The sequence below is a fragment of the Lissotriton vulgaris genome, chromosome 2_1 (assembly GCF_964263255.1).
Source record: "Lissotriton vulgaris chromosome 2_1, aLisVul1.2, whole genome shotgun sequence".
In the NCBI taxonomy this organism is placed as follows: domain Eukaryota; kingdom Metazoa; phylum Chordata; class Amphibia; order Caudata; family Salamandridae; genus Lissotriton; species Lissotriton vulgaris.
In genome coordinates this window covers 557,683,982-557,695,003 of record NC_141687.1, presented here as the reverse complement: position 1 = coordinate 557,695,003, position 11,022 = coordinate 557,683,982, and the positions used below count along the sequence as shown (strand labels likewise).

Here is an 11,022-nt window from a genome sequence, read left to right as displayed (position 1 = left end):
GAGCTTTATAATCTTGAGTTGTATACTTATCTCATTAAGAGTCCTGCATTGAGGAGATCAGCTCTTTCTTTTGAAGTTGTTCTAATTTTCTTCCTGAAAGTAAGGAAACACTTGTTATTTTGAAAATTTAGGAGGAGGTTTTCCAGAATTAATTATTGACAAAGCAGCCAGAGCACCAGTTACATATGGTTAGGTGGGTTAGTACATTACTCTTACCGCCATACTTTTGCATACTCTATTTACACATGATACTTATCCTATTGTCTTTTCTTTAGACGTTTATGCCCTTTCCTTCACCCCAGTGGACATAATACATGGAAGAAGGGTGTTAATCAGGTAGTTATATGCAAATAGAAAGATAGTATATAAAAGAGAGACTATACACTTGCAGAGAGACTATATATACTTACCTCTTCTTCAATATTTTTTTAACAGACTCACCAATCCTGATTCTGACTGGGGTGCGACGTGGGACCTTCTCTATTCCTTGTTTTCTTTCCTTTCTTCCCCCAGTTGCTATTGATAATTTAACATTGTTGGGTGAGATATGCACACTGGGGAAGTAGTGGAGATTTCTTCATTTCGCGACGTTCCTGCAGAACTGTGAGTAAAAGAACGTTACTTGCTAAATCTGACAGAAAAGTGCAGAAAAAGGTAAGAAAAGTGCAGAAAGAGGTAAAAGAGATACATAAAGAGACTACAGGGGTGAGGAAAGAAGCAAGACAGGTGCAGAAAGAAGCATGGAAAGTGCAGAATGAAGCAACAGGGGTGCAGAAAGAGGCAAGAGAAGTATAGAAAGGAGCAAGTGAGGTACAGAAAGAGCCAGCAGAGGTGCAAAAAGAGGCAAGAGAAGTGCACAAACAAGCACAAGAAGTGCACAAAGAGGCAAGGGAATTGCTTACAGAAGCAACCGAGGTGTAGAAAGAAGCAAGAAAAGTGCAGAAAGAGGCACGTAAGGTGCAGATAGAAGCAAGAGTAGTGCAGAAAGAACCAACAGAGGTGCAGAAAGAGGGAAGAGGGGTGGATAGAGAGGCAAGAGGGGTGCAGAATAAGGTAGGATGGGTACACAAAGAGGCAAGTGAGGTACAGAAATAGGCAGGAGGGGTGCAGAAAGAAGCAAAACAGGTGCAGAAATAAGCATTGAGAGTGCAGAATGAAGCAACAGGGGTACAGAAAGAGGCAAGAGAAGTGCAGAAGCAGGCAAGAGTAATGCAGAAACAGGCAAAACAAGTACAGAAAGAGGCAACAGGGGTGCAGAAAGAAGCAAGACAGGTGCAGAAAGAAGCATGGAAAGTGCAGAATGAAGCAACAGGGTGCAGAAAGAGGCAAGAAAAATGTAGAACAGAGCAAGTGAGGTGCAGATAGAGCCAACAGAGGGTCAAAAAGAGGCAAGTGAGGTGCTGAAACAGCAATAGAAGTGCACAAAGAGGCAAGAGAATTGCTGAAAGAAGCAAAAGAGGTGTAGAAAGAATCATGAAACATGCAGAAAGAGGCAAGTGAGATTAAAAACAGGCAGTGAAGGTATAGAAAGAGGGAAGACGAGTGCAGAAAGAGACAACAGGGGTCCAGAAAGAAGCATATGAGGTGCAGAAAGAGGCAACAGACATGCAGAAAGGGGGGAGAGGGGTGCCGAAAAAGGCAAGAAAAGTGCAGAATGAGGTCAAGAGAAGTGCAGAAAAAGAAATAAACGTGCAGAAAAAAGTAACAGAGATGCAGAAAGAGGCAAGAGAAGCGCAGAGGGAAGCAAGAGTGGCATGCACACTATTAGTACCAATTTAACACCCACATTTAGCTATAAGTAACAGGTGACCATTCTAGGTTTGCAAAGGGCCTTGCACCACGCTGTAACACTTGTCGCTGCATTTTTGGTAACGTTTGACCCATTTCAGTAAGAAACAAGGCTTTTTTTGTTCAAATCTACAGATTAGGGTACAGATGATGAATTATGTGGCTAATGCAGAACATGTATAATTGTGCTAAAGTCAGTGCAGCCAAATAGTCACATAATTCCAGTGGCCCTGCTCATACCTCTTACTAGGTCCACAAGTGCTCTTCAGTGATTCCATCTTTTTATGTCTCACTGAGTTCATAGTTGAGCTTCTATGGAAACGAGGAAAACTAAACCTGAGGTTACCACTCCACAACACAGACTACCATACCACATAATTACTCTCCATAACACATAATTCCACTCTACATAATTCCTATACATTAAATACCATATACTTTCTATCCACATATTTTCACTGCACACCATATTTCATAATTCCACTAAACACAATGTACATCCACTCCACTCCCAAAAACATTAGTAAAAAACTTTTGCATTTACAACGCCAATAGCTCTAATTCTCACAAATGCGAAACCTATTACATTGCAAACACTTCTTTAACAAGTAGTCGCATTTGCAGAGTGGTGGAGAAATGGTGCTGGGTCTCCAACCAGAGCTCAGGAATTCCGGTGCGTATGGCTTAGGGAGGTACCAGTAGGGCTTCTAGGCCCCCAAAGTACCTCAGGAGTAAATTGGACTTCATCCCCAATCCCGTAATCTGCCAGGAGGCACGTTTGCAGAATGGTGGAGAAAGGGGGGCATGGCCTCCGAAGACATTTAGGCAATCCCACTGTGCGGGACTTACTGGAGGAAATAAGAGGGGTAGTTGGCCCCCAAAGACATCCTTGTGGGCCAACAACCCCTTCTATTACCTCCAGTAAACCCTACACAGCAGCATTGCCAAGTTCGAAGAGCAGGCCACGCTCCCTCTTCCCACCACTGTACAAAAGCGCTCCCTGGTGCACTCTTGGATGGGGATTGAAGTCCCCTTTGCTGCTGGGGGTCCTTTCGGGGCAAAATAGCCTACCTCTTACCTCCAGTAAGCCCCACCACTCTACAAATGCGCTCCCCCTGGCACGTTCTAAGTTGGGAGATTAAGTCCCCTTGAAAACTGAGGGTCTTTTAGGGGCCAACTAGCCTACCTCTTACCTCCAGTAAGCACCACACAGCTTAATTGCAGAGAGGTGGTCTGAGGCCACTCTCCCTGTTTACAAACGCTGCAAACGCGGCTTCTGGCGCACTGCTGCTCGCAGGATGAAGTACACTTGTGTCCTGACATCCACAGGACACAAGAGGACCACATCGCCCCAACAGCAGTGCACCAGAAGCTGCGTTTAGAGAGTGGTGTAAACAGTGGCGTAGCCGCGGACAACCTCTCTGCAACGCAGCTCTATGGCGCTTACTGGAGGTACCTGGTGGGCTAGTTGGCCCCCAGGGACCCTCAGGGTTGAAGGGTACTTAATCCCTCAATTTACAACACGCCAGGGGGCGGTTTACACACGTATTATATTAGGCCTGCCCCCTCCCTGCACCACTGTGCAAACACCCCCCCCCCTGGCGCGTTGTAATTTAGGGGATTAAGTCCCTTTGAATCTTGAGAGTCCCTGGGGCCAACTAGCCAACCAGGTACCTCCAGTAAGCGCCACAGAGCTGCGTTGCAGAGAGGAGGTCTGAGGCCACGCCCCTTTTTACACCTCTCTGCAACACAACACTGTGGCACTTACTGGGCGTACCTGGTGGGCTAGTTGGCCCCCAGGGACCCTCAGGATTCAAGGGCACTTAATACCCAACTTACATCGCGCCAGCGGGCGAGTTTGCAGAGTGCTGCATTGAGGGGGCAGGGCCTCCGGCGCTATGAAGTTTTTTTTTTGGGTGGCCCCCCTCTTCTCCCATTTTTGGGGCCCTGGGGACCCCATACCCCAGGGCCTGAGCCCTATTTTTCTTTAAAATAAAAAATAAACGGAAAGGGGGCAGTGAGGCCCCCCTCCCAAGGCCTAATGTGGCCCGGGGACACCATCCACTGGGGATGTGCCTCTTTTTATTTTTTATTTTATTGAAGGAGGGGGCCGCGTGGCCCCCTCTCGGGCCACTTCTGGCCAGGGGACCCCATCCCCCAGGCCTTGGCCGCGCCGTTGGGGACCATGGGGGGAGCCCCAAAGCCCCCACGGTACCGCCGGCTCCCCGCCTCCTGCGGGAGCCGGCATTGCTTTTCCACAAGGGGAGTTGCTGACATACAGTTCACCTTGTGGAAAAGCAATCCTGCTTTCCTTCATTGAAGCAAGAGCTGGTTATGGATCCCCCCATTTTGAACAATTTGTGCCCTGGGGAGGTGGTGGTCCCCGGGGCAGTGTGGGGGGGGGGCAGAAGCTCCCCCCACATCTATTTCCATTGATTTTGACCCCAGGGAGGTGACAGCCCTCGGGGTTTGGGGCAAGTCCTGGTAGCCCCCACCTCAAATTAAACAAGCCCATGGGAGGTGGCGGTCCACAGAGCTGTGGGGGGCAGTGTGCCTCCCGCATTCAATTTGATAAGCCCAAAGGTGGCGTTCCCCGGGACTGTGGGAGCCGTTACATAAATAAATTGCCCTCAGGACTAGGCCCAACCGGGAGTTTTTAAAACGTTTTTTTTGGGGGGCAGGATTCGCGCACCCAGCGTGAATTCTGTCGATTTCTTTTTTTAAATGTTTTTTTGGTCTGGGGAGAGCAGGCCTAGGGGGTCAGGGTGTTTCTACCCTGCCCTCTTTCCTTGTTTTTTAACCTTTTTTTCCCCTTTTTCTTGTGACTCGGTTCTACCGAGTCACAAGATGGCTGCCAACACTTCCTGGTTTGAAGTGTTGTCAGCCAATCAGAGTGTAGCTCGTGCCCGGGAGGGTGCATAAAAACTCCTCGGTGTTCAGATATCAAATGTTCTTTTTCTAATTTCTCAGGAACTACTAAACGGATTTACAGCATTTAAGGGAAGGGCTCTTTCTGAACCAAGGGCTACTTTTTGCCAAATTTTGTGTAATTCCGTTCAGCAGTTCGGGCTGTAGCTTTGTCTAATGTTTCTATGGAGGACAGATATTGAGCATTTTTTCTTTTTCTAATTTCTCAGGAACTACTGAACAGATTTACACCATTTTTAAAAAATGGCTCTTTCTGAACCAAGACCTACCTTTTGCCAAATTTGGTGTAATTCTGTTTAGCAGTTTGGGCTGCAGCTTTGTCTAAAGTTTTCTATGGAAATTAACATTTTGGGTCCCCCTTTTTTCTCAGCCACCGCTTGACGTATCACCCTGAAACTTTTAAGACAGAAGCTGACCTGAGCGGGACACTTTTTTAAAACGTTTTGCGAAGATTCATCAAGCAGCGCTAAAGTTATTGGGAAAAGAAAAAACACTTTTCCCTTGGAAACTGGTCCTAACCATAACTACCTACTGGCGACCGCCAAAGTGTGGCCCCTTGTTCCGGTCTCCGGGCGCTCTCAGGTGGTGCGTAAGGGATACGGCAGAGCCTCGCCGTTAATTATTCTCCAACAATCCTTGTCACAGGACACATTCCCTCGCACACGCAGTACCAATAAACGCTTACTCCAAAAATTACTTAAACCATTGGTTTATTCTCGGTATGCCAGCTACCCCTACGCGTTTCGAGGCTGCAAGCCTCTTGATCACTGGGATCAAACAAACACCGTTGGCGGCAATACAACCATGTTTATAACTTGGATGACATCATTTCCTTTAGTGTGCCGCCAGGCATTCTTGTAATGGTAGTTTTAGCACTATTTTGATAAAAGATGAATACAAATCAATTTAAGATCCATTTCAGCGTCACATTTTTTATGTTAACCTAATATGTTCCTCTGGATATTATATTTGTTATCATATTCACAATTATAATTATCACAATTTCAAACAGTACTTGTATGGGGTTTCAAATCATAAATTCTATCATTTGCTTTTCATTATACATTTCATTTTGAATTACACAGCCCTCCAGTGGGTAATGACTTACAACTTATCGTCAGTTTATAAACATGGAACCCGTCCTATTGTATTGTTTACATATATCCTGCCCTCCAGTGGGAGTATCCTGTATACTAATGATCATTAATGTTCAATTAGGCTGAATTATCATGCCAGTCCTAATTCCAGATATTCTATATACCAGTGAAGCAATTTCCTCAACATAAGTCAATTCAAAATGAAAAAACATTTAAAAAAATGGAAATTAATACTATTTCAAAAGGGAAAAAGGGGAGGGGGAAAAGAACAGATATTTAACCACACATTTTTGTCCTCATTTCGTTCTTTTCTTTACAAACTTAATATCATTGCTCATCTCTATCAGTCCTTTTTTTATTTCATAAGTGATTTCATTCTCCTTTTCTTTTCTTTTCGTTTCCTGGAGTATTGAATTGAATTGAAACTGCACTTGTAAAGCGCTATCTACCCGGAGGCCTCGTAGCGCTTATGACTGGAAACCTACTTAGCGCGGGCTCGGGCAGATCAGCAGGATTTAGCAAACAGGTGAGTTTTCAGGGCTTTTCTGAAGGCAAGATGATTGGTAGTTCCTCTGAGGGATAAAGGAAGGGTGTTCCAGAACTTAGCCGCGGTGTGTGAAAAGGAGCGGCCTCCCCAGCGGGCTTTCCTGACTCTGATGGAGGAGGCCAGCTGGAGGGTACAGGATCGGAGGCAGCGTGACGGAACATAGGGAGTGACCAAGGGCTGTAAAATTGCAGGGCCAAGGTGATGGAAGGCTTTGTGTAGAGTACACATAGCCTTGAATTGTACTCTAGCCGCTATGGGGAGCCAGTGAAGTTCCCTTAGGGCATTCCTTGCTGACTGCCAGCGAGGGAGGTTGTAGAGTAAACGAGCCGCACTGTTTTGGGTGACTTGGAGCTTCTGGATGACAAAGGAGGGGGCTCCCATATAGAGGACGTTCCCATAGTCCAGGCGAGATAGTATAAGAGCCTGGACCAGGATCCTCCTTGCCTGAAATGGAAGCAGAGGGAGCACCTTCCACAGCATCCTCATCAATCCAAAACAGGTAGCTGCGGTCTTTGTGGCTTGGGCTGAGAAGTTCAGGGCTGTGTCGAACCAAATCCCCAAGCTTTTTATTCGGGGCTTGGGGACGGGGGGCGAGCCCAAACATGGTGGCCAAATGGATGCAAAGACAGAGGGGGAGGGGTTACCCAATAAGATGACATCTGTCTTCTCCCCGTTAAGTTTTAAACAGGAAGATTGCATCCATCTGGCAACAGCCTCCAGACAGGGGCCTAGGGTGTTGGACGATACCTCCGAGTGGTCTAGGGAGACCACCAGTTGGGTATCGTCCGCGTAGGTGACAATACGCACACCAAAGGGATGGACAATCCTGTCTAGGGGTTCCATGTAGGCGTTAAACAGGGTGAGGCTCAGGGAAGAGCCCTGAGGAACCCCACACCTGAGTGGATGTTTAGGTGACACTGCCTCGCCCTCAAAGACCTGAAAGAAGCGGTCAGCCAGGAAGGATGTCAGCCAGTCCAGAGCCGGGCCAGACACGCCCATGTCCGCCAGTCGTTGTAATAGCGTGACATGGTTGACCGTGTCGAACGCGGCGCTGAGGTCTAATAAGATGATGGCGACTTTGCCACCCTGGTCTAACACTGCTCTTGCTTCCTCTGTTACCGCTAGGAGGGCGGTTTCGGTCCCATGTAGGGGGCGAAACCCTGTCTAAGAGGCACGTAGAAGGCTATTTGACTCCAAATAGTTCATCAAGATGTTATTTACGTGCCTCTCAAGCAGTTCAGATTCATTGAGTACTCGTATATCCTATTTATAAATGTGAATGCAGTTCTTCATCCTGATTCAGGCCTATGGGGGTCAGTGTTCTAAAGTTTAAGATATGCTTAGACTACTTTTGTCTTAAGATCTTTTCATGGTCTCCCCCCTCACATTTATGGGCACTTGTTCCACCGCATAGAATCTCAGATCCCACCAATTGCTAGCATGATTCCTCTCCATATGTTTCGCAATGGCGTTGCTTCCGTCATTATTAGTTGTGGCTCTGGTATGTTCCTTCGCGGCGTAGCAGGAGCGGGCACGACCGGTGCTGGAGACCCCATCAGAACAGTTGTGTTCTCTGGAGCTCCCCCCGCTGACGCCAATTCGAGTTTAATCTACTAATAAACTCGTAATTGTATTCCATGATGGTGGAATTGCCCTCCACATGGTTACCCTCTATATTGCCAGACTAAGGTAAGAGGGGAGACAAGACTGGGACAGATAGATGCCCTGATGAAGACCGACGTGACCTGTTAAATGTGGGCACTATAATACGGTTGAAACATGTTGGCTATTGCAGTTTAAGGAGGGGTGTTTTAGGAACCTGATTTCCTTCATAAACACTATCCATCCTTCACTTATTTTTTATCCTGACCTTGGAACCTATGAATAAAGGTCTGGCAGGTTTCCATGAGCCAGTTTTAAAGAGCACTATCTACTTACTGCACCTTTGTCTATCACTATAACCAGTCTTGGGGCCACACTCTATTTGTGATCACTGTTAGTCACATTTGTTTTTGTCTTTGTTTCTGTGTTTTATGTTCCCCCCCCCCCTATGCTCCACCCTATGCGTGGATATGCGGTGCGTTTTGAAAGCAGACCCGATGATGAAGCATGTCACACACATTTGTATGTGAGTGAGGGCAGTTTTTCAAAACACACGATTATGCCACTTCTTGTTTTTCTATTCTCTCTGGGTCTAGTCCTCTCCACCCCTTTATGTGTTTATATGTATTAATTTAGGCCCATATTTTCAATCACTTTGCATGGGTGAGAACAGTTTTACAAATATGCTGCATTGTACAGTACATATAGAGAGTGGAAAATGCTTTAAAACATAGTTAGTAGATAGGGTGCTGTGCTACTCTCTCATGTCCACGTAATGCAGTCTAGCAACTCGATTTGATGCCCTGCATTGCATGACTTTGATGAAACTCTGGTCCTCAGTTGGGCATAAAAAGATCTGTATTAAGCCTTCTAAGGTAAATATACTCAGTGGGAGAAGTGGCATTATCCATTAATATATACTGTGTGCTGGGAGTAGGAGTAGGCACTGTTAAGTAACAACTGTTCAATGTAATGGATAGAGGCGGTTCAGTAAAAGTCCTTATATATTTCTGTTATAAATTGTTTGAGAAGCCATCAGGGAGACAGTATAAAGTACTAGCAGTCATTAGTAAAATTAGGTGCATACAAACTTATTATCAAACTGACTTTTGAGTCGCACTATACATGGATGTTGAAATCCAATGTTGGGGGGCGTTCCCTAGGGGAGAATGGAGTGAGACATGCATTATCTTCTCTCCATGTTCCCAGGGCCCATCCAGCTCTATCTACAGCACCAGGATCACCCAAAAGGCGGTGAAGAGATGGTGTGGCGCAGTACATACCCCGGTCTCGCCTTGAAGAGGCGGGACGTGTGGTGGAGTAGGCTGTCTCGTCAAAGCTCGGCACGTCTGCCGATCGCCCACCATCACCATCTTGTCTCGAGGCCTCTGGAGAGGCATAGGAGCTGGGTTTGCGGACAGCCCAGCCGGCAACCTGGTCATGAGAGGTGCTTAGAGGAGTGGGGCTGTCGCTTCCACATCACCAGTTGAAGCTGTGCCCCCGAAATGAAAATGAACGCGGCCTTGTTAGGAGTGGAGGGTTGGCGCTAAGGCTTGGAGGTGCGCTCCAGGGCCCCTGCGGCTGGTGATCGATGCGATTCCCCAAAGAAGCAAATAAGATACCTGAGGCAGGGGGGCTCTGCTGGTGGGCAGTCTTTCTGATGGTGGCTGGGAGAAGCCGCCTGCACCTCACCTGATCCTGTGAAGGGCTCCGTGGGCCCGCCACTGTCTAGAGTTCGGAGAGATGGTCTACCGGTGGGCCTGGGTAGCCTTCCTGGTGGCCTGCAGCTCCAGGTGGATCCAGCGGGAACGGGAGAGCGGCGGACCAGCAACAAGATTTCCCCAGTGGCACCCTCCTTTTGAGGTGAAAACTGCTGAAAGGCGCTGGCTTGCAGGGGTGCCGTGAGCAAGGCCTGAACTGTTGAAGAAGACCAGGATATTGGCCCTCCCTCCTAGGTGGCACACGTGGGGGAAATCTGCCGGGCTGCCCCGGCCTGCATCAGTCCTCCACTGGTGGCGCAGTCACCAGACCACGATGGAGGCAGTGGGGAGTGTCCATGGGGCTGCATAACTAGCCTGTGACTTTGGGAGCTCTCTGGATTGTCCCCAGCGGCTGCTGTGAAGCCCACACTTCCGACTAACACTTTGTGACCGTGGCCAGCTGCACTAGCATGTGGGTGGGAGTATAACCTGCTGTCAACTCTTTACCTGTGAGTGGGACCGGGTTGTGACCTGGTACACTTCCTTGGGGACACCCAAGAGATTCCCCAGAGGCTTTACAATTGGAAATACCTTGGGCTGCCTGGGGGTGCCTTGAACGGAGGTGGTGTGGACAGCGCTGGGGCCTCCCCTCGCACTGAAGAAACTTGCAGGTTTGAGGGCCTCTCTTTCTGTTCCCCTTGGCCCGTGTGCACCTTCTGCCCCGGCTGTGAGTGCCTTTTTGACTGACTGTGGCCTAGACTGCCCTAAATAATTGAACGCCTGGCTGCTTGAAGAAAGGTGGAGATAGCGAGGTGGCGGGGATACCCTGCGGTGCCTCGGAGGCGGTGATGAGCACCCTCTCTCCTCTCCAAGACCCTACAACTGAGTCTACGCCATCTCTGATTGAAGCAGCTGTGCTGCAAAGGCATCCGCTCACTTGCTCTACCTGGTGGGTCACATTACACTGCTATAGCGGCTTGACGAACTAGTGCTCCTGGTCTAGGCCTGTCAAAGGAATGCATTGCTATGCCACATTCTAAAGCCGCCAAAGACAGCCCAGTCATGTCACTCTGGACCAAAGTGGCGCCAGCAGACTTGGCGGTGATACCCTCCCAAGACACCAGAGACAGAGCCCTCATCCTCGGCCCCGGTCACACAAGTCTATAAGAGAGCGTTTCCTGCAGGTGATCCGATCAGACATTGGCTCTCTCAAGGAAGAGTTTAAATCATATTTCTGAGCCTTACTGAAAGACCTCTCCGACATAGGTGAGCGAGTAGACGATCTTGAGTGTACCATGGACCCATGATCAGAAGACAGGGAAATGTTGTGGTGGAGGATAGCGGCTTTAGAGAAGCAAAA

The 11,022-nt window shown here is 48.0% G+C and overlaps 1 protein-coding gene across 1 annotated transcript in view; it reads left to right on the top strand.

Moving 5' to 3' along the window:
* Positions 1–476: 476 nt before the first annotated feature.
* Positions 477–11,022, top strand: part of LANCL1 (LanC like glutathione S-transferase 1) — a 639,396-nt gene continuing 628,850 nt past the window's right edge. Inside the window, exon 1 of the mRNA XM_086955555.1 lies at positions 477–603. The gene's annotated coding sequence lies outside the window, so the exon portion shown is untranslated. The remainder of the gene's footprint in view (positions 604–11,022) is intronic.